General features: G+C 37.7%; 1 protein-coding gene across 7 annotated transcripts in view; it reads right to left on the bottom strand.

Moving 5' to 3' along the window:
- ZNF438 (zinc finger protein 438) overlaps positions 1 to 25,582 on the bottom strand; it is a 178,904-nt gene that overhangs the window by 89,376 nt on the left and 63,946 nt on the right. For 6 of the 7 annotated variants that reach the window (XM_050805630.1, XM_050805628.1, XM_050805626.1 and 3 more), the window contains one exon: positions 5,125 to 5,197. The gene's annotated coding sequence lies outside the window, so the exon portion shown is untranslated. Of the gene's footprint in view, positions 1 to 5,124; positions 5,202 to 25,582 lie in introns of those variants that run through there. The other variant, XM_050805631.1, reaches the window with a different exon arrangement.

Genomic DNA, 25,582 nt, shown 5'->3' on the forward strand with positions numbered 1-25,582 from the left:
CCGAGGCGGGTGGATCACCTGAGGTCAGGAGTTCAAGAACAGCCTGGCCCACATGGTGAAACCCCGTCTCTACTAAAAATACAAAAATTAGCTGGGCGTGGTGGCAGGCGCCTGTAATCCCAGCTACTTGAGAGGCTGAGGCAGGAGAATCACTTGAACCCAGAAGGTGGAAGTTGCAGTGAGCCGAGATCATGCCATCGCACCCCAGCCTGGGGGACAAGAGCAAGATTTCATCTTAAAAAAAAAAAGGAAATGTAACTCACAGAATGTGGAGATACTGATAAAACAACAATAAATGCATTGTCATGGACAAAGACCATGGTAGAAACTGTTGTCACATGTGTACTATTAAAGAACTGGCAAGAAAGTCATTGTTTTTAAAAGTTATGATGTTGAGCTTTTTTTAAAAGGAGGCAGGCCATGTCAAAACTTTATGCTTTGAACTTATTCTCTGCTCTTGAATTAATGTGGTTCATTGCCTCCAAACATAAAAAAAATTTAAACACATCAAAGAGATATGAACTGTGGTGAGACTTGGGACTCCTCAGTGTGTATACCTTAGCAGCTATCATGTTCCTCTTGGGCCAGAAGCAAAAGAGCCACAAAGATCCTTTGTGTGTCTGTGCTACAAGAGAAATTTTGACTCCTTTACAACTCCTCTCTGCTGGTCCAGTTATCCCTTTGGATGAGGCTAGGGCAGGGGTGCTCATGGATTGACATCAGCAGGGGATGGGCCCAAATGTGGGGTGAGGAGCTGCACTCCTTGCCGAAGAGAAGCATAAACTCAGACTAAGAAAAGGTGCTAGAGTCCGCAGGCATGCTTGGGTCTAACATCAGAAAATTATGCAATTATCAAATTTAATGCTAAAAATATTAAAATACATAACATGATTTAGAACATTTCTTCAAATTTCAACTTAATGCCAGGGAACTACATGCTAATAACTACCTTATACATGTGATTCTGGCTCTTGGCACAATCATGCAGGACTGGGGTTGTGTTATTGCATATGTGGGAGGTTATTAAATGCTTTATAATGATTATGTTAAAGGTCATATTCCTCATACACATAACTTCACTTACTATTATGAGTTAGACGGGTACATGAGTAGACAATGGTCTTCTTCCATTAAATGCAAACTCACTGAAATTACTATTTAAGTTGCCAGGCCGAATAAGCAAAGAGATCAAATTAATGAGGATGAAGTTGTATAATCAGTTTATAAAACAGATCATGCTGAGGTCAAGGCTGACATCACCAGCTCCCACACATCTAACTACACTTAAAAAGGTGGCTCTTCTCTTTATTACCACTACCACTGCTCTAATTCAAGCTGTTTCTTACTTCTCTTCCATTCACATGTAGCTGACAAATCATTTATCTCGGCAAACACCAATCTGATCCTGTCACCCATCTCAGAAACTTCTGCAGTCTTCCCACTGCTTGAGGGACAGAGGCTCAACTCCTCAGGAGGGCATTCATGGTATTCCTAAGTTTGGCCCATTCTTCTAATTCAAGGATTTTCAACCGTGGATGAACATCAGAACCATGAGGGGAGCTTTAAAAAATAAACAGGCTTATGTCCCACACCCTGAAACTCTATTTACTAGTTCTGGGCTAAGATCTGGGGAGTTAATATCTTTAAAAATATCTATGGATGACTCTTACCTACTGCCAGGATTGAACCAGTGGTCTAATTCCCCACTGCCCTCCCATTGTTTCAGCCAACATGAATTAACCCTTCTGCTCCACTCAGTAATGCTTTGTTTGCTTGTGTTGCCAGTCCCCTATTCATGCTGTTAATCCAACCTGGAATATCATTTCCTCTCTAGCTGTTTCTTTTTTTTTTTTGAGATGGAGTTTCACTCTTGTTGCCCAGGCTGGAGTGCAATGGTGCAATCTCGGCTCACTGTAACCTCTGCCTCCTGGATTCAAGTGATTCTCCTGTCTCAGCCTCCTGAGTAGCTGGGATTACAGGAGCATGCCACCATGCCTGGCTAATTTTTGTATTTTTAGTAGAGATGGGGTTTCATTATATTGGTCAGGCTGGTCTCAAACTCCTGACCTCAGGTGATCCGCCCGCCTCAGCCTCCCAAAGTGCTGGGATTACAGGCTTGAGCCACCATGCCCGGCCTAGCTTTAGTACTATTCTTCTAAAACTAAGTGAAATCCCACCAGTATCCTTACAACCATAGGGATATAATATTTCCATTCTGAGAATCCAAAAGGCATTTTTTATGTTTATGAAGCATTTTATGTCAATTAATCACATATTGTTTTCAATGTGAATGTTTAATATTATGCTCTCTATATTTCAGACTTCCCAGGGAAGGCAAACTTTATTTATTTTTTTGAGCTAGAGTCTCACTCTGTTGCCAGGCTGGAGTGCAGTGGTGAGATCTTGGCTCAGTGCAACCTCCGCCTCCCAGGTTCAAGTGATTCTCATGCCTCAGCCTCCTGAGTAGCTGGGACTACAGGTGCCTGCCACCACGACAGGCTAATTTTTTGTAATTTTAGTAGAGATGGGGCTTCACCGTGTTAGCCAGGATGGTCTCGATCTCCTGACCTCGTGATCCGCCCACCTCGGCCTCCCAAAGTGCTGGGATTAGAGGCATGAGCCACTGCGCCAGCCTGAAGGCAAACTTTATATAACATCTTTTGTTTCCACTTCCTAGCCCCTAGCATTGACCACAGTATTAAGGGTAAAGTAGACACTCATGTGCTCAATACTTATGACTGAATAAATTAAATTATCTGAAATTTATGAAGTGTTTTTTCTTACAGCCTGACAACCTTAACCATCAACCTTGAGGGTTGTTTATGTACATACTGACGTTTTTCTTACCAGAAGCATTATTATGCTTATGTAAATGAGAATCACTTGTCCACAAAAACTGATGTGATGTCAAATACAGGGGTGATACCTGTAAATGTGTTTTTTTCCTATAGATAGAAGTATTTTCTATGTTTATATATTCAATTCCCGTAAGTTTGTATCACATCCAAAAGGAGGAAGCAGTAAAATAGTCCCTGATCTGTCAATACCTGACTTACAAACAACCCACTCATGTGAAAGGATAGAGAAAACCCTATTTACCATCCTAATCAACTGTGGGAAAGATCAGAAGAGCAAGTGTCCCTTTGCCCTCCATTTAGGTGACATGAGAGTAACAGCAATCTATAGGTAAAAGTCTCTCCTGTAAATACTGAAAACTAAGAAGCTTCTGATGGTAGAGTAGCCAACACTGTCAGAGCCCCAGCTCAGACTCTCCTACTGTTCAACCTGCCCAGAAACTTTCTGTCCTGTTCCTAGAGCATGGGAGATATATTTCCATATCCAGAGCTACAATCTCTCCACAAAACAGCATTGTACACCATGGCTGCCCATAGTGAAAGGAGTGCTGGTACTTGTGAGTTAAATAGTCTTGGGAGGGCTGGCTGAGAACCTAACCACTATTTATAACATTGTTTTTGTGGAAAAACGCATTCTGCATTCCAAACAACAGAACTAGACTTGAACTTTTGGAATACAGTGTATTTCTTCAGTCAGGAACTGACTGTATCTTGTTAACTGCACTAGGGTCAGTATTTTCCTAGGGTAAGATGGCAACTAGGAGTGCAGAACAAGAATGGTTGCCAAGAATATGGAATATATGCATTTATATGGATGAAAGACAAAGGAAATGATGAGAGAAAAAGCCAAGCACACTCTTATTACGTAAATATTTACTAAGCATTATTAAAGGCTATGGTGAAAGCTGTAGGAGACAAAAATCAGACAAGATCTTTGATTTTATAGTTCTTACAATGTATGGTGGGAGATAAGACAAACATAAACACAAACAATAAAGCTGCACGGTAAAATATGCCACAATAGTGACACAAACAAAACATCAGATGACACTGGCAGAGAGAGAAAGAACTAGTGCTTCTAGCTGGAGTAATCAGGGAACATGTCATAGAGAGGCTTGCACAGGGTTTCAATGTGCAGAGGAAACAGCGTCAGGGCAGCAGGGGTCGTCACAGGCAGGAAGGCCAGTACAAGTCAAGACAGATGCATGAAGAACAAGGAGACTTCAGAGTACAGGAAAAGCCCAGTTGGCTCAAGTAGGGTATGTTTTCAGGACCTTGGTGGGGGGCTTTGAATGCCAGGCAAAGGAACACAGATTCCATCCAAGAGGGAGTTGGAAGCCATTAAAGCATTTTAAAATTACTAAAAGTGGTTCTATATGCAGGTTTATCTAACAATGAACACAGGACAGGGGAAGACAGAATGAATACAGAAAGATTATTAGGAGATCACTGTAAGAGTTGAGGGTGATTAAGATGAACTTTCAAAGATTTTTTTACACAAATAGTTAATAAACATTTAAGGTTCAAGTGCTAGTTAATTAACAAAGTACTTCTTTAAATAAGAACATATAAATAATTTAGAAAAGTTGCATAAAGACTTAAAAAACTAAATATATATATATATATATATATATAAAAGCTACAATACAAAAGCATTGTTTAGCACTTAGGACTTTTCAACTAGACTTGATACAAATACAAGGATGATTTTAATGTGTTAGTCTCATTTAGACAAACAACACCATGAGTTTAAAACTGAACAATTTATTTTATTTTATTTTTTTGATATGGAGTCTCACTCTGTTGCCCAGGCTGGAGTACAGTGGTACGATCTCAGCTCATTGCAACCTCGGCCTCTAGGGCTGAAGCAATTCTCCTGTTTCAGCCTCCAGAGTAGCTGGGACTACAGATGTCTGCCACCATGCCCAGCTAATTTTTGTAGTTTTAGTAGGGATGGGGTTTCACCTTGTTGGTCAGGTTGGTCTCGAACTCCTGACCTCAGGTGATCCACCCACCTCGGCCTCCCAAAGTGCTGGGATTACAGGCGTGAGCCACCACGCCTGGCCAGAACATTTTATTTTTATAAACATGTGAAATTTAATAAGAAATCATTTTCCCACTATTTCCCAAGACCAGTGATTCAACATACCAGGTGACTAGAAGATATGCTGAGAAATTTGAGAGTTGAGATGTCCAAGTTAGTGAACTTAATTCTTTGCATTTTAAATAAACCTTAAGCTGGTACCAAGCTAGATGTAAGCAGACTTACCTGAAGTGATTTGACTTAGCAAATGTCTTCTAACTTTAACACTTCAGTACTGGATGGGAAATGGCATTCATTTCTATTTGAAAACAAATGCAGTGGAAATAACAAAATTAAAAAGAATTTCTAGGTACTTTATAGAAGCCAATCAGATGATTGCACCTGAAAGACCATAAAAGAGTTATATGAAGTTCTATAAAATTTACAGTTCTGATACCATGTATAATTTGAAAATCTAAAATAAAAATCTCAAGCTGTGCTCAAAGACTTCTAAAATAGGAGATATATTGTCTTCGCTTATTTTTATGTCAACCTCCTAAAAATTTTAGAAAACATATTATTAGATATTTAACCCTGATTTAAACTGAATTATTTAAAATTTAGCTGGCATTTGTGCCCTACTCAGTATCATAGGGAACAGGGAGCCATGAAGTTGAATAAGAGACAGTTCTTGTCCTTAAGAAATACAAACCGCCATAAGAGGCAAACACGAAAAACTCTATATTGAGGTAGATGTAGTAAGTGCTACAAGTGACACAAGGCACTGTGAGATTTTGGAGTACGTTAATTACTATAAGGAAAATATGGGAAGGCTCTGACTTATGGACTGAATACAAACAGAAAGAGGGAAATGGGGAGGGAGATCTATAAGGACTGGGATTTGGGGCTGAGATTATATTGTAAGAAGCTGCATGCTAGAGTCAGTACATGGGGCTTTATTTATATATAAAGAGACATCAAGGGTGTTTGGCAGAAAACACATTCAAATTTGTATTGTAAAAGATGGCTCTGGTTTTCAAGTGTAAGTTACCATGAGAAAATTCAAAAAGCAGTAAGATCCATTTTGTTACTACAGTAGTCAAGATGAGAAGAAATCAGAGTAACTGCAATAAAAGTAAAAAGTTTAAAATTCTCTGAAGATATACTTGAAAATGAGAAGCATAATGACCACCTAAACAATTATGCAAGACTGAGATCTGAAACCATCACCAACATTCAGTTATACGGTTACAAACGTAGGATTCTTAGGCCACAATAGACCTTTCTTTCCGATCAGAACCATGCATTGTTTACATCAACCATGAACTTAAGAAATCAACCAATCCAATGACTCGCTTCATTTCTGATAACCTGTCCTAGAACTTCGGAGCTCCAACCTATAATAAAAATCTTACACAAATTTTCTCTAAGGAGGTATCATTTCAGAATCATCCGTGTAGTCTTATTTACTGCACTAAGTCAATAGAACAGTTTGCACATCTCCTAAAAGGTTTATTTATTTCAGAAGGGGCCTTCCACAAAATACGGATATCTATCAATGAAGTCACGAAAGAAGAGCAAAAGAAGAACGTGCCCAGTCCTGTCTTTTCAGGGCAGAAGAACTGAGAAGAACTTACCAGTCACTGGGAACCTTCGGAATATGTTTCAGAAAGGCAAGAGAAGTAAACAAAGACTTCCAATAATTGGCAAATTTTTTTAAAGGAGAAAAAGTGGAATTAATCAATAAATTTTAGTCTTCTAAGAAGTCTGGCATACTTTGAAAGTGAAGCTGAATCTTTAACAAGGTTTTCATCGTTGGTGGGTTTTTTTTTTCCTTCCATTTTTAATGCTAGTAACAGGAAGAAATATAAGGGAGATTGCTAAATAATGGAACAAATTCAAGAGAAGATGGGAACAAGAGCTTTAGTGCAGTTAATCACGTTAAAGAGGAGAAACAGTTGTTTCTCTACGGTTAGAAATAGAGGAAAGGATGGGTGACGAATATAAACATTTTGTGTGTAAGGGAGTAAAGTTGAGGGAGTTCATACCCAATCGCAAGACCATCTATTGAGACAGAGGGAAAGAGGGAAAGGGAGGCGGAGAATGGAGAAAAAGAGATGGAGAGAAAGTATATGAACAGAAAAAAATATTTGAATTTAAGAGTTTAAAAGAAAAAAATTGCCAGAGAATAAGAAAACAGAAAAGAGGGGCTTTCAGCATTTAAGATACTGAAACAATTCTGGCTGGCAAAACACTGTGAGTTCTGAGTATCAGAAACTCAAAAATATGAATTTGGAGAAACAGATTATAGTCACATGGTATGGGTTGACATTACTTTCAAGCCCAGTGGTGACACCACTGAAGAATTTGGAGCACTGTCCTGGAAGTCAACCAGTAACAGGAATTAGAAAAGGGAGATGGTAGTGAAAGAGTTACAAGAAAAGGAACTAATGAACAAAGGTGGCATGCCGAGCCTTGAATTGATACTGGTAAGCAAAGGTACAAATCAAGCCTCCTTTAAAACCTAGGATTTTTAAAATGCCATGCTTTTTCTTGAGATGGTAAAAAAAAAAAAAAAAAAAAAAAAAAAAAAAAAATTACAGCCTTTGAATGCCAGGTTTAAATTTCTAGGGAAGAGAAGGGAAAACAGGTATGAGAAAAGATCAAAGTTATAAAACTTGTTCACAATAGAGCATAAGGTCCAAACAACATAAGGAACTGAAAGTAAGTCAGCAGTGGACTAACTGTAGGTTCCATCTGAACTGGGAAGGCATGACTGCTTGGAAAAATGGACCATAATAAGACTAGGACGTCATCTAAGTTGTAGGTGACAAAACACCAACCTTTCTCCCTCTTTCTGACACATCTGTTTGGTGAGAAAGGGCAAAAGACTGGCCACGTGTGTCATCAGTCTCTGACTCTCAGAACTTGCTTGCCCAAATGTAAATACATTGTCCAGTCATCTACATAGTAAACACTACAGGAAAAGTTAAGTCTATCCAATTTGAAGGGGTAGGAAGACAAGATGCAAAGCTAGGTGTATTCTTTTACCTAGTTTCTCCATAAACAAAACTGACATTTTCATTCTCATCTTAAGTCTACTTCTTAAAGAGTTCAAAAGAAAGAATAAAAAAGTGATATAATTAATTGGTCCCTTCAAACTCCAACAACAGGGATGTAAAGTAAATAAATGGAAAGTAGGAAGAAAACTATGGGGGGGTGGGTGGGTTGAGGGGAGAACTCGTCAGCTACAGTGGTTTTAAATTTCTAGACACACTCAAGGACTTAATACTGAGACCCAATTTAGTTGATGAATGCCACTAGAGGTGGGGAGATTTCTAATTAAGGAGTCGATACATCTAACAGATATAGCAGTATTCAGATTTTTTACTTCTGTCGCCCAGGTTGGAGTGCAGTGGCGTGATCTTGGCTCACTGCAAGCTCCGCCTCCTGGGTTCATGCCATTCTCCTACCTCAGCCTCCCAAGTAGCTGGGACTACAGGCGCCTGCCACCATGCCTGGCTAACTTTCTGTATTTTTAGTAGAGACAAGGTTTCACCGTGTAAGCCAGGATGGTCTCAATCTCCTGACCTCGTGATCTGCCCACCTCGGCCTCCCAGAGATTTTTTACTTCTTTTGAGTCATTTTTATGTTGTATTTTTCAAGGGAAAGCGCTAAATAATGGAACAAATTCAAGAGAAGATGGAATAAGAATGTTAGTGCAGTTAGTCATATTAAAGAGGAGAAACAGTTGTTTCAAGGAATCTGTTTATTTCATTAAACTGTCAAATGTATTGACATAAAATTGTTCATAATATTTTCTTATCCCTTATATATTTCCTGGATCTCTATTAATGTTTCCTGTTTATTCTTATATTGTTAATTTGAACTTTCATTTTTTTTTCTCAGTAGGGGTTTATTACTTTTGTTAATCTTTTCAAAGAAACAACTTTTGGTTATGTTGATTTTTTCTACTTTACACCTAGTACTCTTCCAGACTCTTTTTTTTTTTTACTGACATTCTGCCTACTTGTTCTATCAATTGAAAGAAAAGTGAGAAAGAGAAGTGTTGAGATAACTAACTGTAATAGATTTATCTATTTCTCTTTTCTGTTCTGTCCATTTTTGCTTCAAGTATTTTAAGGCTCTGTTATTATTAGGCTTATAGACATTTAAAATTATGTCTTTTTAATTAATTGATTCTTACATCATTATGAAATATTTCTCAATACTGCTAGTATTATCTCATGTTTTGAAGTTTATTTTATTGGCTATTAATATACCTCCCTCCAGTTTTCTTAATAATTAGTATCTGCACGGTATCTCTTTTGATTATTTTACTTTTAACCGCTTTGTATATATTTGAAGGGAATATTTTGTAGACAGTATAGTTAGGTCTCGCTACTTTATCCAGCCTGATGATTGCTGTCTTTAGAATATTTAGATCATTTAAACTTAATGTAATTATTTATATGGTTGGATTTGAATGAATTACCTTGTTATTTTCTATTTGTCCCAATCTGTTCTTGTTCCCTTTTCCCTTTTTTTCTGCCATATTTGAAATAGAATATTTTTTAGTTTTCCATTTTATCTCCACTACTGGCCTATTATAAATATACTTGCATCTTTGTAGTTTTAGTGATTGCTCTCATGTTTAAAATATGCACATTTAACCTGCCACAACATAACTTCAAATATTATACCACTTTACACACAAAATATAAAAACTTCATAATAAAATTTATCTATTTCCTCCTTCCTGTCTTTTGTGCTACTGTCATCATAGTCTAACTACTGTAGGACCGTTATAGTAGAGAAGCTATATGCAGGTCCTCGGGTTGACAGTCTCAGATAAAACTAGGTTTTGGGTTATCTTTGCCAAAGTGCCAGAAATGTGATTACAGCTGTCTTCAATCCTCCAGACCCCACTGAGCTCATTCTCGAGTTGAAGGCCACCAAGTGATCTCAGGTGATGCTACATGAAGAAGAAAACCACCGGCTGAGCCTGCCCTTTTCTCTGGCCCACAAATTGTGAGGTACAATAAAATGGCTGTTGTCTTAAGGGGATGTGTTTAGGTAATTTCTTACACAGAATTAGAGAACCATAACAGAATCTAGTAAAGGGAAGTGGAATTCTGTAATAAAATCTTAAAATATGTGGCATTGGTTTTGGGACCAGAGGTGAGCAGAAGCTGGAAGTGACTTAAGAAGACTGTTAGTGAAGGTTTGAACAACATTAATGAAAACCTTATGGAGGATAGAGGAACAACTCTTCTTATGCAGTGGGAAGTAACACTGTTCCTCACATGAAATAGAAAAGACAAAATAAGCTGCGTGCGGTGGCTCACGCCCGTAATCCCAGCACTTTGGAAGGCCGAGGCGGGCGGATCACAAGGTCAGGAGTTTGAGACCAGCCTGGCCAACATGGTGTAACCCCTTCTCTACTGAAAATACAAAAAATTAGCTGGGCGTGGTGGCAGGCACCTGTAATCCCAGCTACTTAGAAGGCTGAGGCAGGAGAATCGCTTGAACCCGGGAGGCGGAGGTTGCAGTGAGCCAAGATCGCACCACTGCACTCCAGCCCAAGCAACAATGTGAGACTCTGTCTCAAAAAAAAAAAAAAAGAAAAAGAAAAAATATATCCCCATAAAGTGGTACACTTGGCTAAGAAGATTTCTAGGCAAAAGGTTGAAAGTGGTGGTCTCTTTTAGCTACCTATAAGTTATGCATACACAAACTGATGAAAGAACTGTTTCATTTTCAAGTAGAATTTGGAGGAAAATTTTTAAAGAACCAGGACTTGATCTTTTCAAAACTAAACAGTTTCTCATCCCCATTATCTCTAGAGAGAAAAGTAAGAAAAAGCTTCAGAGTTACAGAATTACCATTAAGACTTGGGGCCTACTACCAGTAAAACATGATTTCAGGATTAAAAATCTCTACAGCATGGCTGTAAAATACCTTATTGAGACAGAAAAACTAAAATCGTATCTAGTTTGGTTCTAAGAATCTAGTTTGGTTCTAAGAATCTTAAGAGTATGACACTTAGATTCTGTTGTAAGGCAAAAGGCCTCCAAGAATCTTGATGATGTGCACTTTGGACTCTTAAATAGACAGAAAAGTTCATAGGAATATTATGGGTGTTGTTTCAAAATACCTCGACTCAGTGTGAAAGAAAAAAAATGCCTCTCTAAAATAAATGTGGGTGGGCCTCTGATTAATGGAGTGGGCTACAATTTGATACACAGGAAACCCATAAAGTTTTAAAAAATATTACATCAGCTTGCGCTGAAAGGGACAGAGATAGTGCAAAATGAAAACAGGCTTTTGGACTCTCAAATTTCTCCAGGCAGAAAGGCTGAAAAGGCTACTCAGTTGCAAAAAATGACTATTTCTTACAGAAAAAGGATGACTCTAAATTGAGAGAGCAAAACCTGGAGCCAGGGAGAATCATTATCAGGAGGCAAGAATAGCCTAATAAAAGAACTAACATCAGGATATCAAAATTTCTATGGACCAGTGAAGCTATATGTCTCCTGTTTCCCTATTTGTGGATGGAAATGTTTACTGCAGCTATTCTATGACTGCTTCTTCATTGTATTGTTGGGTAGGTGTCTCTTCAGCTACACCTGAGGAGATTCCTGAGCAGTATACTTGTTGGAAATAACAAGTTCTTGAACTTTAAGATTCGGGGTAAAGAAGAGTTGGAAAGGAATTTTGGGATTCTTGGAAGTGGGTGAGTATATAAGGAACACAGGAAGAGACTGAATCATTTGTGACCGGATAGTGGACTGTGGCAGATTAAAGATGGCCACAAATGTTTTGATACTTCTTCCATTGAAAGGTCATGCCTATGACTTCTCTCACTAAAACTGAGAGGACTCTGTGACTCCTTTGACCAACAGAACATAGTGGAAGTGATATGGTACCATTTTTCAGTTTTAGGCTTTAAGACACTGGCAGCGTCCACTTTCTATCTCCAGGAAAATTCTCTCTAGAAGCCCCAAGCCACAATAATTAGAGGTCTAACTATGCTAAGACTACCATGCTAGAAGGTCATGTAGACTTAGCCTTCCACCTCTGCCCAGGGACCCAGTATATATGTACCTTGAATCCTCCAGAGCATTCCATCCACGAGCAGAATACCACCCAATGATCTCAGTCAACGAGACATGCAATCAAAAATCACCAAGCTGGCACCTGCCTGAATTTTCAACCCATAGACCCATGAGCTAAATGAGACTTGTTTCACACCACTGAATATTGGGGCATTTTATTAGGTAGTAACATATTATTACAACGTTGATTTTTGTAATTTGTTTTTTCTTTTAGTTGTTCCAGAAGCCACAATGTCCCACTACCACCTTCTACAACCTAACTGAAAGCAGAAGCCTGAACCTAGTGATTTTGCAGAAGCAATTTGCAAAGTTCATTATACAGTAAAATTATTTCTGAGAGGCCAATTTTCTCTGAGATATTATAAAACAAACAATTTTCCAAACACAATATACTCCAACTAAATCATTGCAATTATAACCAACCATTTTCGTCTTACTAAACTATTGTACATAGATAATCAAGCCAAAGGATTCATGCTCAGGCTCTCCTTCAGTTCATTTAACACAGTTATTTAGTCACTTTCTCATGATTGAAGCAAGAGTGGGATTACAAATACAAAATTAAGACCCTTTATGGTACTCTATAGCAGTGATTTTCAAACACAACATAAAAAATACCAATGTGAGATAAGTGATGAAATATAAAAGAGGGAATACTGTTAGTGAAATGAAAAACTATGTTTACATAAACATGTGTGTGACCAAACTGATATCTTTTTAAAGTTTTATGTTTGACACATAATAATTGTATATATTTATGGAATACAGTGTGGTATTTTGATACTTGTCATTTTTTGATGAGAACATTCAAAGCCTCTCTTGTATTCTGAAATATATGTTATTATTAACTACAGTCACCCTACTGTGCCATAGAACACCAGAACTTATTCCTCCTATGTGACTGTAGGTTTGCACCTGTTGACCAACCTCTCTTCATCTCTCCTATCTCTTCCCCAGCCAGTGGTAACCACTATTCTACTTTCTACTTCTATGAGATAAACTTTTCTAGATTTCACGTATAAATGAGATGCCTGGCTTATTTCACTTAATATAATGACCTCTGGGTTCATCCATGTTTGCTGCAAATGACAGAATTTCATTCTTTTCTATGGCTGAATAGTATCCCATTGTGTATATATGACATATTTTATTTATCCATTCACACACTAATAAACACTTAGGTTGATTCCATATCTTGGCTATTGCAACTAGTGCTGCAATAAACACAGGCGGGCAGATATCTCTTCAACAACATACTGATTTCACTTATTTTGGATATACACCCAGTATAGTGAAACTGTTAGATCATATGGCAGTTCTGTTTTTAATATTTAAAAAAAATACCATGCTGTTTTTTATTATGGCTGTACTAATTTACATTCTCACCACCTGTGTAAATTAAGAGTTCCCTCTTCTCCACATCCTTGCCAGGATTTGTTATTTTTTGTCTCTTTGGTAATAGCCATTCTAACTAGGGTAAGATGATAATCTCATTACTGTTTTGATTTGCGTTTCCCTGATGATTAGTGATGTTGAACATTTTTTCATATGCCTGTTGCCATTTGTATGTCTTCTTTTGAGAAATATCTATTCAGATCTTATCCCACTTTAGCATTCCAATTGTTTGCTTGCTTTTTGCTAATGAGTGGTTTAGATTCCTTATACATTCTGGATGTTAACCCCTTGTCAGATGTGTAGTTAGCTAATATTTTCTCCCATTCTAAGGTTGTCTCTTTACTCTTTTGCTTCCTTTGCTGTACAGAGCTTTAAGTTTGATGTAATCCCATTTGTCTATTTTTGCTTTCCTTGCCTGTGCTTTTGAATCTTACCCATACAAACCTTATCTAGACGAGTGTCATGAAGTGTTTCTCCTGTGTTTTATTCTAATAGTTTCATAGTTTGTCTTTAATCCATTTTGAATTGATGTTGGTAAGAAACAGGTATCTAGTTTCTGCACATGGATGTCCAGTTTTCCTAGCACCATTTATTTCAGAGGATGTCATTTCCCAAATGTATGTTCTTAGCATGTTCATCAAAAAATCAGCTGGCTGTAAATACATGGATTCCTGGGTTCTCTATTCTGTACCACTGTCCTATGTGTCTGTTTTTATATGTGTACCACGCTGTTTTGGTTACTACTGGTTAATATGGTTAATATTCTTTGGAATATTTTGAGGAGAATTGGCATTATTTCTATTTTAAATGTTCAGCAGGAAAAGCATCAGGGTTTGGGCTTTTCTTTGATGGACTAATTCTTATTACTGATTCAATTTTGTGACTCATTATTGCTGTACTCAGGTGTTCTTTTATGATTCAGTCTTGGTAGGCTGCATGATCTTTGACCTTCCTGTGCCTGGATATTTATACTATTCTTGAGGTTTGGAAATGCTTTGTAATATAATCTGAAGTCAGCTAGTGTGATGACTCCAGCTTTGTTCTTCTTCCCAATGTTGCTTTGGCTACTCGAGGTCTTTTGTAGCTCCATTTTTGGGACTGAGTCATACGACCAAAGACTAGCATTCCTGGCCTTGTACTTTTGCTGATCTCCTCCCTATTCACCCCACAGGGCTGTATTTATCAATGTGCCTTCGATGTTAGGCTACCATATTGTATAGAAAGGGGGCTCAAGAAACAAGTCTTCAGAAGAGAGTCTTCAGTTATTTACTATGAGGATATTGTTTAAGGACAGACTTGATTACACTGCACTGTAACAAAAAGGATATATTTTCCTTTGAATTGTAATTATTAGGCTTCTAAAATATTGATAAATTTTGATCTTGTGAATAGAAAACAAATTTCATTTTGAGAAATGTCTTCTTAGAGCACTTAGAACAAAATCTGTGATCCACCTCAAGCAAAATATAGCTTTTATAAGATGTAATATGTGTCCCATCCTTACTCCATTTGTACCACTTTTATAATTTTGATATGGATTGAAGTGCAATGTATATACCATAAAATTAAACATTGTCCATTGAACAGTGGACAGTTTAATGAAGTTTTAGTCCATTTATAGAAAACCAAAATGGACTAAATGGATGCAATCATCACTACAATCCAGTTTTCCATGATCTCTCCCAATTCCCTTGAGTCCATATGCAGTCAATTCCTGCTCCTATCCCCAGTTCCCCTCTAATCTCCTAGCTAACTAAATCAGTTTCCCTTTCCTAGAAATTTCATAAGTGAAATCATATAATATGTAGTCTACTGAGTCTAGTTCCTTTCACTCAACACAATATTTTTTAGTTTCATCCACGCTGCAGCATATATTAATATTTTCCTTTTTCATTGGTGAATAGTATTCCAATGTGTAGATATGCCTCATTTTGTTTATCCATTTACCAGGTTATGGACATTGGATTTTTTCTTGTTTTTATTAATATCTATTATAAATAATGTTGCCAAGAGCAATTACATACAAGTCTTTGTGTGAACATATGTTTTCATTTCTCTTGGGCAGATTCCAAGAAGTAGAATTGCTGAGTTTATATGGCACAATGATTAAAAATCATGTATCGATTTGGCTGGATCACAGCACTCAGATATTTGGTCAAATATTATTCTCAACATTTCTGTGAGAGTAATTTTGGACAAGATTTGCATTTAGATTGTTAGACTTTGAGTATAACAGATGGTCCTCCATTATATGGGGGGGCTTCATCTAATGAGTTGATGGCCTGAATAGAACAAAAGGTTGACCTTCCTGGGCAAAAGGGAATTCCCCAACAGACTTCCTTCAGACTTCATCTGCAACATTGGCTCTTCCTGGTTTTCCAGCTGACTGCATTTGGACTCAAACTGCAACTCTTTCCTCAGTCTCCAGCCTTTGCTGCTTTCCTCCATCAGACACACCAAGACTTCACAACTGCATGAGCCAATTAATTCCTTAAAATAAATTTCTTCACACACGCACGCACGCGCACACACACACACACATACCTGATGCGTTCTGTCCCTCTGGAGAACCTTACTACATATGGTAAGTTGGTTTAACTTTAAAAGAAATAGCCAAACTATTTTCCAAAGTGGCTGCTAACAATTTACATTCCTACCAACAATATATAATATGAGAGTTCCTGTTTCTCCACATCCTAGACACTATATATTTTCTTTTTTATTGCAGCCATTCCAGGGGATGTAATCTCATTGTGGTATCTCACTGTGTTTTTATGTGCATCTTCCTAATGATTAATGATGCTCACTGTGCTTACATGTGGCTATTAATCATTCTCATGTCTTTTCAGATGAAGTGTCTATTCTGTTCTTTTGCTTGTTTTTAAGTTGGGTTGTTCGCCTTATTGTTTACTTAAAATTCTTTACATGTTTTGAATACAAGTCCTTTATCACACATGATTAACAAATATTTTCTCCCAGTCTGCAGTCTTCTTTTTAGTTTCTTCCCGATGTCTTCTGTAGCATAAAAACGTTAATTTTAATTAAGTCAAATTCATCAATTTTTTTTAAAAATTATACTTTAAGTACATGTGCAGGTTTGTTACACATGTATACATGTGCCTTGTTGGTGTGCTGCACCCATTAACTCGTCATTTACATTAGGTATCTCTCCTAATGCTATCCCTTCCCCCTACCCCCTCCCCACAATAGGACCCGGTGTGTGATGTTCCCCTTCCTGTGTCCAAGTGATCTCATTGTTCAATTCCCACCTATGAGTGAGAACATGCAGTATTTGGTTTTCTGTTCTTGCGATAGTTTGCTGAGAATGATGGTTTCCAGCTGCATCCATGTCCCTACAAAGGACACGAACTCATCCTTTTTATGGCTGCATAGTATTCCATGGTATATATGTGTCACATTTTCTTAATCCAGTCTGTCACTGATGGACATCTGGGTTGATTCCAAGTCTTTGCTTTGTGAATAGTGCTGCAATAAACATACGTGTGCAAGTGTCTTTATAGCAGCATGACTTATAATCCTTTGGGTATATACCCAGTGATGGGATGGCTGGGTCAAATGGTATTTCTAGTTCTAGATCCTTAAGGAATTGCCACACTGTTTTCCACAATGGTTGAACTAGTTTACAGTCCCACCAACAGTGTAAAAGTGTTCCTATTTCTCCACATCCTCTCCAGCACCTGTTGTTTCCTGACTTTTTAATGATTGCCATTCTGACTGGTGTGAGATGGTATCTCATTGTGGTTTTGATTTGCATTTCTCTGATGGCAAGTGATGATGAGCATTTTTTCATGTGTCTGTTGGCTGTATGAATGTCTTCTTTTGAGAACTGTCTGTTCATATCCTTTGCCCACTTTTTGATGGGGTTGTTTTTTCTTGTAAATTTGATTGAGTTCTTTATAGGTTCTGGATATTAGCCCTTTGTCAGATGAGTAGATTGCAAAAATTTTCTCCCATTCTGTAGGTTGCCTGTTCACTCTGATGGTAGTTTCTTTTGCTGTGCAGAAGCTCTTTAGTTTAATTAGATCCCATTTGTCAATCTGGGCTTTTGTTGCTGTTGCTTTTGGTGTTTTAGACATGAAGTCCTTGCCCATGCCTATGTCCTGAATGGTATTACCTAGGTTTTCTTCTAGGGTTTTTATGGTTTTAGGTCTAACATTTAAGTCTCTAATCCATCTTGAATTAATTTTCGTATACGGAGTAAAGTAAGGATCCAGTTTCATTTTTCTACTTATGGCTGGCCAATTTTCCCAGCACCATTTATTAAATAGGGAATCCTTTCCCCATCTTGTTTTTGTCAGGTTTGTCAAAGATCAGATGGCTGTAGATGTGTGGTATTATTTCTGAGGGCTCTGTTCGGTTCCACTGGTCTATATCACTGTTTTGGTACCAGTACCATGCTGTTTTGGTTACTGTAGCCTTGTAGTATAGTTTGAAGTCAGGTAGCGTGATGCCTCCAGCTTTGTTCTTTTGGCTTAGGATTGTCTTGGCAATGTGGGGTCTTTTTTGGTTCCACATGAACTTTAAAGCAGTTTTTTCCAATTCTGTGAAGAAAGTCATTGGTAGCTTAATGGGGATGGCACTGAATCTATAAATTATCTTGGGCAGTATGGCCATTTTCACAATATTGATTCTTCCATGGTATGTTCTTCCATTTGTTTGTGTCCTCTTTTATTTCACTGAGCAGTGGTTTGTAGTTCTCCTTGAAGAGGTCCTTTACATTCCTTGTAAGTTGGATTCCTAGATATTTTATTCTCTTTGAAGCTATTGTGAATGGGAGTTCATTCATGATTTGGCTCTCTGTTTGTCTGTTACTGATGTATAAGAATGCTTGTGATTTTTGCACATTGATTTTGTATCCTGAGACTTTGCTGAAGTTTCTTATCAGCTTAAGGAGATTTGGGGCTGAGACAATGGGGTTTTCTAAATATACAATCATGTCATTTGCAAACAGGGACAATTTGACTTCTTCTTTTCCTAACTGAATACCCTTTATTTCTTTCTCTTGCCTGATTGCCCTAGCCAGAACTTCCAACACTATGTTGAATAGGAGTGGTGAGAGAGGGCATCCCTGTCTTGTGCCAGTTTTCAAAGGGAATGCTTCCAGTTTTTGCCCATTCAGTATGATATTGGCTGTGGGTTTGTCATAAATAGCTCTTATTTTGAGATACGTTCCATCGATACTGAATTTATTGAGAGTTTTTAGCATGAAGGGCTGTTGAATTTTGTCAAAGGCCTTTTCTGCATCTATTGAGATAATCGTGTGGTTTCTGTCTTTGGTTCTGTTTATATGCTGTGTTACATTTATTGATTTGCGTATGTTGAACCAGCCTTGCATCCCAGGGATGAAGCCCACTTGATCATGGTGGATAAGCTTTTTGATGTGCTGCTGGATTGGGTTTGCCAGTATTTTATTGAGGATTTTTGCATCGATGTTCATCAGGGATATTGGTCTAAAATTCTTTTTTTGTTGTTGTTGTGCCTCTGTCAGGCTTTGGTATCAGGATGATGCTGGCCTCATAAAATGAGTTAGGGAGGATTCCCTCTTTTTCTATTGATCGGAATAGTTTCAGAAGGAATGGTATCAACTCCTCCTTGTACCTCTGGTAGAATTTGGCTGTGAATCCGTCTGGTCTTGGACTTTTTTTGGTTGGTAGGCTATTAATTATTGCCTCAATTTCAGAGCCTGCTATTGGTCTATTCAGGGATTCAACTTCTTCCTGGTTTAGTCTTTATGGCTCATGCTTCTGGTGTCATACCTAACAATTCTGCCTAATCCAAGGTTATAAAGTTTCTTCTATGCTTTCTTTTATAAGTTTTATAATTTTAGCTCTTACATTTAGGCCTATAATTCATTTTCGGCTAATTTTTTTGTATGGTGATTGTGAGGTAGTTAATTTTTGTATATGATATCCAATTTTTCTAGCACCATTTGTTGAAAAAATAACCCTTTCTCTATTTGTCTTAGCAGCTCTTTCAAAAATCAATGGACCAAAAATGTAAATGTTTATTTCTGGACTCTCAATTCCTCTCCATTGATTTATATGCTTATCCTATGCCACGGCCATGTTGTCTTGAATACTGTCACTTTAGATAGAGTTTTGAAACGGGGATTTATAAATCCTCCAATTTTGTTCTTTTACCCATTTATTTTAAATTGTATTTGATCCCACTGTACTAAGTGTACTTATCAATACCACCTTAAATCCTTTCTTAGACAAGATAGATATAAATACAAAAATAAAATAGGCTATGTTTTAAAGATGTTTTCAAAAGAACATAATCCTTTTAAGATTTCAACCATTAACGTATTCCCCTAGGATTGACTATAAAATTCAGTTTTCCCACCCCCCACACTCACATCAACAAACATTTACTGAATGCCTACTATGTACCAGGCACAGTGCAAGGTTAGGTGCCAAAAATACAGAGAAAAATAATATACAGTTGCCCACTGGGCACATAAATAGACAATGATGGCAGAGTATATTAATAACAGGTATGTACAAGATAAAGGACGAAAGATATTATTCTTATCTTACCAGATTTATCTTACTTTATATAAGCCTGTTAAAAAAAAAAGTTTTACAAATTTTGGTACTTTCTAAACAAAATGCATTTAAAACTACCAGAGAGGCTAGTACTTACAAAAGCTTGAAATAAGAAATTATGTTGTAAATTACTGGTTCTCTCCATCAATTTAGGTCTTTTAATTTGCTTTTTCTTATTAAGGTTCCAAAAGGAAAAGTCTTATTTCACCTCCAACCCACCTTACTCTTTCCCATAGAGGTAACTTCTGTTATGCTCTGTCAACTCCTGCTTGTACAGAGCAACAAGCTATAGAAGACGCAGAAAGTAGGAACTCTTAAAATACTCAGATCATTCTCAAACCTTATTTTAGATAGAAGCTTCAGCCTCCTTCCCACTAAACTTGACATCAGAATAACTAGTAAAACTTATAAGTTACTCATTTTCCTTCTTCCTCCCAACCTATGCCCCAGAAAAGGTGGAGATTAATAGAAAAAGACTTAAGCAACATATCTAAATAACGTGCATGTGTGTATGAAAGTTTCATAGTGTACTTTCCTGAAACTTGTTCTATAAGAGATTTTAATAAGCATTCTTAAAAAATAAAGTAAGAAAGGAAGGAAGTTGGAAGGAAGAAAGACAGTGGGTGGGTGTTTCTAAGTTCAAATACATTTGGGAAACACTGGGTTAAATAAAATACCAATATACACTATATAATATACATTGTGATGGTTCCCACCTTTCCTAAAATTAGCAAACCACCAAAACCTTTAATCATGGATCACTTAGTAATATCTTGAAAGAATCTAGGTCTTTACAAAAATATAGTGTGAGAAGCAAGCTGGATATAGCTGCCGGCTCATTGTCACATTGGCAGCAATTCACACAGTTGAACAAGTGTAGATATTCAGAGAAACATGCACAAGGTCACATCAATTTGCTACTGGCCAAAAGACTAAAATATAAAATAAAAATTAAAGTGAGCAGACTGTCTCAACATTCTGTCTTTACTGTTTTGGAAAAACTGGTTTCGTTTCTGTGCAGCATTATTTTTCCTTTAGCTATATAATAAAAGAATACAAGTAGACAGATGTTTGACTCTAAAATGCACTAATGGGTTTGCTTTTAATAAGTAAATATAATCAAAGGGTCTCAATATAAATTCTATTCATTTTAAAATCTGCTTTACAAAACAAAATACAGGACTAAAATAGTTTGTAATACTAGTAAATGCTTTATTGTGAAAGAAATTTTAAGAGGTTGGCCAGGCACGGTGGCTCACGCCTGTAATCCCAGCACTTTGGGAGGCCGAGGTGGGCAGATCACCTGAGGTCAGGAGTTTGAGACCAGCCTGGCCAACATGGTGAAACCCAGTCTCTACCAAAAACACAAAAATTAGCTGGGCATGGTGGTGGGCGCCTGTAATCCCAGCTACTCAGAAGGCTGAGGCAGGAGAATTGCTTGAACCCGGGAGGCGGAGGTTGAAGTGAGCTGAGATCGTGCCACTGCACTCCAGCCTGGGCGACAAGAGTGAAACTCCGTCCCCCCAACAAAAAAAAAACAAAAACAAAAACAAAAAAAAAAAAAAAAAAAAAAAAAACAAAAAAAAAACACACACACACAAAACAGAAACTTTAAGAGGTTAATAGAAACTCCTATCAAATTATGATATATATCTATAGTGATAAATATCAATAGCCACCCATCTATGTGTAAAAAAATAGTGAACTTGGAAATATCTCCTTATGTTAGGATTCAAATCAAGATATAACTCAGCAGTGAGCGCTAGTATATATGCCAATGAGGCCAGGCCCCGTGGCTCACACCTGTAATCCCAGCACTTTGGGAGGCCAAGGCGAGTGGATCACAAAGTCAGGAGTTCAGGAGTTCAAGACCAGTCTGGCCAAGATAGTGAAATCCTGTCTCTACTAAAAACTACAAAAATTAGCCAGGTGCGGTGGCAGGTGCCTGTAATCCCAGCTAATCGGGAGGCTGAGGCAGGAGAACCCCGTGAACCCAGGCAGCAGAGGTTGCAGATCGCACCACTGCCCTCCAGCCTGGGTGACAGAGTGAGACTCCATCTCAAAAAAAAAAAAAAATTTTGCCAATGAGATTGAATCAAGCCTTTATTATCAAACTGTAGTCATGAACAATAACTTTTCAATATATCTTATTCCTGTCTTTCTGCTGAAATTTTACTTGGGTGAAAAGTCTGGGAGGATTTCCTACTGAAGTGATCTTTATAGTAGCTAAAATAGCTGCTGTATGTCCTAGGCAGAAGCTTTTCTGAAATTCTACTTTAGGAGAAAATAAGGAACAAATAAGTCACTGATGAAGAAAAGGTTCCACCATACACTTAAGCTTTTTTTTTTTTTTAGTTGTTTCTTCATTGCTCGTAGGCACAGGAAGTGTGATAACTGTCACCCTTACTTATAAATGTCAGATAGCCTTATTCCTTTATACTCAAACCCCAACTATTTGTTTAATGCCCTAGTCAAGCTTCCATTAAATCTTTCATCACTCTCTAATTCAAGTAAAAATGATTTCGCCTTCCTCTAAGCTACTTGATTCTCGTCCATGCCTCTCACTTGGCTCATAACTATATTTAACGTACTTTAGGTGGTTGTTTAACTTGATGAGTGTCCATATCCTCTTTGTTGAGAAGTCTAGGACACTTCAGATGGCAGGAACAGGGTGGTGCACATTTCTGGAGAGCCCACAATACCAGGCACAATGCTGTTTACACTAGCATTCTGCAAGTATTTGTTGACTGATGGACATTAGTATTCAGCGCTCTTCCTAGGAATAGTTAATTCTTGGGGGAAAATGTATTTTTCCATTATGAGAACAATGAATTTGCTTATTAGTTTCAGGAAATGTTAACAGATTATCTTTAATTGATAACTAAATGTAATCTTTTTTTCTATGACCAAGCAGTGTCACAGTTAGGTCAGCCAGGTATAGATCACCTAAGGACTTGGGCACAGAATGTTGTGAGGAAATTAACTGTTCAATGATAAAAGGACTCTGAACAGGATATACCATTAGAGATTAATAGGAAGGATGAAAGTAATATTTGTAGACATGCACACAGTCACACACATATGGAACAATGACCTCAAACTATAAAAATCCTAGAAAAAAACCTAGGAAATACCATTCTGGACACTGGCCTTGACAATGAATTTGTAGCTAAGACCTCAAAGGCAACTGCAACAAAAAAAATTGACAAGTGAGACCTAATTAAAGAGCTTTTGCATAGCAAAAGAAACTATCAACAGCATAAACAGACCTTATGGAATGGGAGAAAATATTTTTAAAAACTATGCATCTAACAAAGGTCTAATATCCAGAATCTATAAGGAACTTAAGCAATTCAACAAGCAAATAACCCCATTAAAAAGTGAGCAAAGGACATGAACAAACACTTCTCAAAAGAATACATAAAAGCAGCCAACAAATACATGAAAAAATGCTCAACATCACTAATCATCAGAGAAATGCAAATCAAAACTAAAATGAGATACCATCTCACACCAGTCAGAATAGCTATTATTAAAAAGCCAAAAAATAATATGCTGGTGAGGCTGCAGAGAAAAGGGAATTCTTATGCTGGTGGGAATGTAAATTAGCTCAGCCATTGTGGACAGCAGTTTGGAGAGTTCTCAAAGAACTTAAAAACAGAACTATCATTCAACCAGCAATCCCATTTCCTGAAGGAAAATAAATCGTTCTACAAAAAAGACACATGAACTCCTATGTTCATGACAGCACTATGCACAATAACAAAGACATGGAATCAACCAAGATGTCCATCAAAGAAAATGTGGTATATATACATCATGGAATACTATGCAGCCATAAAAAAATAAACTCATGTCCCTGGCAGCAACATGGATGCAGCTGGAGGCCATTATCCTAAGTGAATTAACTCAGGAACAGAAAACTAAGTACTGCATGTCCTCACTTATAAGTGGGAGTGAAACATTAGGTCCAGATGGACACAAAGATGGCAGCAATAGACACCGGGGACTACTAGAGGAAGGAGAGAGGGAGGAGGGAGGCAAGAGCTGAAAAAGTAACTACTGGGTACTATGCTCAGTACCTAGGTGACAGGATCATCCACACCCCAAACCTTAGCATCACATAATGTACCCATGTAACAAGTCTTGTGGCACATGTAACCCCTGAATCTAAAATAAAAGTTGAAATGATTTTTAAAAATACAAAGATGTACGTACTAAATGAATCACTCTTTACTATTAGCAATATTGTAAAAAAAAAAAAAAAAAAAAAATCTACGAAAGTAATCGAGCAGTCTCATTCATTCATTCAATAAATCATTTTTGAAAACCACTGCCTAAAATTACCCAGCACTTTGGAGGCCAAGGTGGGAGGATCACTTGAGAACAGGAGTTCTAGACAAGCCTGGGCAATATAGCGAGACCCTGTCTCTACAAAAGAAAAAAAGAAAAAAATAAGTAGGGCTTAGTGGCATTTGCCTGTAATCTCAGGTACTTAGGAGGCTGAGGTGGGAGGAGCACTTGAGCCCAGGAGTTTGAGGCTACAACGAGCTATGATCATGCCACTGTACTATGGTCTGGGTGACAGAGTGAGCTCCTGTTTCAAAAAAAGAAAAAATGATTTTAAATAGGCAAACTTTTGGTCTTAAAAAGAATCAAGGGGCCGGGCACAGTGGCTCACGCCTGTAATCCCAGCACTTTGGGAGGCCGAGACGGGTAGATCACGAGGTCAGGAGATCGAGACCATCCTGGTTAACACGGTGAAACCCCATCTCTACTAAAAATACAAAAAATTAGCCTGGTGTGGTGGCGGGCACCTGTAGTTCCAGCTACTCAGGAGATTGAGACAGGAGAATCACCTGAACCTGTTAAGTGGAGGCTGCAGTGAACTGAGATAGCGCCACTGCACGCCAGCCTGGGGGACAGAGCAAAACTCCATCTCAAAAAAAAAAAAAAGAAAAGAAAACCTACTGTGTGCCAGGCTCTGTATTAGGCCACTGGGGAACTAAGGGCAAATGATTAATATCAACAATTCATGTTGGCTCTCTAAAGCGGATTTAAACAGATTTAATCCAAAAATTCATCTACCCACCCCCTGTAAAACTGTATTCCAGACAGTTAAGGTACACTGGAAATATTTAATCTCATTGCTTAGAGCAATGCAGACAGTTTACTTTGCCTAAACACTAGCAAACTTAAAATTACCCTAGAAACTCCTTCAAAGAGATACTGTTTCATTTCAGTCCCCAAGCCCCTAGGTTCCCAAGGTGTTGACTGAGACACAGAGATGTGCTATAAGCAGTAAGAGTAAACTTACCCTTGGAGCCTTGTCCAAACAGAAGCTCTTTACCTGAGATTAAGGCAGCATTGGCAAAAGTACTCCTTGTCCCTGTAAATTAGCTGCTGACCCATTCTTATGCTTCATGGTGTAATATTTTCTTCTAAAACTTTAGAGAAAAAGGCAAAAATAGAAAGCCTTTTTGCCAACCACAAAAATTTATATATTTTAAATTGCAGGAAAAAAGATGAGCCGGTATATACTTTCAAAACCAGAGAAAAAGGAAATAAGTATCTCCCCAATGCTCAACTATAAACTTCTAAGAGCTGACTAATAAAGAAAAG

Source organism: Macaca thibetana, chromosome 9 (assembly GCF_024542745.1).
Source record: "Macaca thibetana thibetana isolate TM-01 chromosome 9, ASM2454274v1, whole genome shotgun sequence".
Lineage (NCBI taxonomy): Eukaryota > Metazoa > Chordata > Mammalia > Primates > Cercopithecidae > Macaca > Macaca thibetana.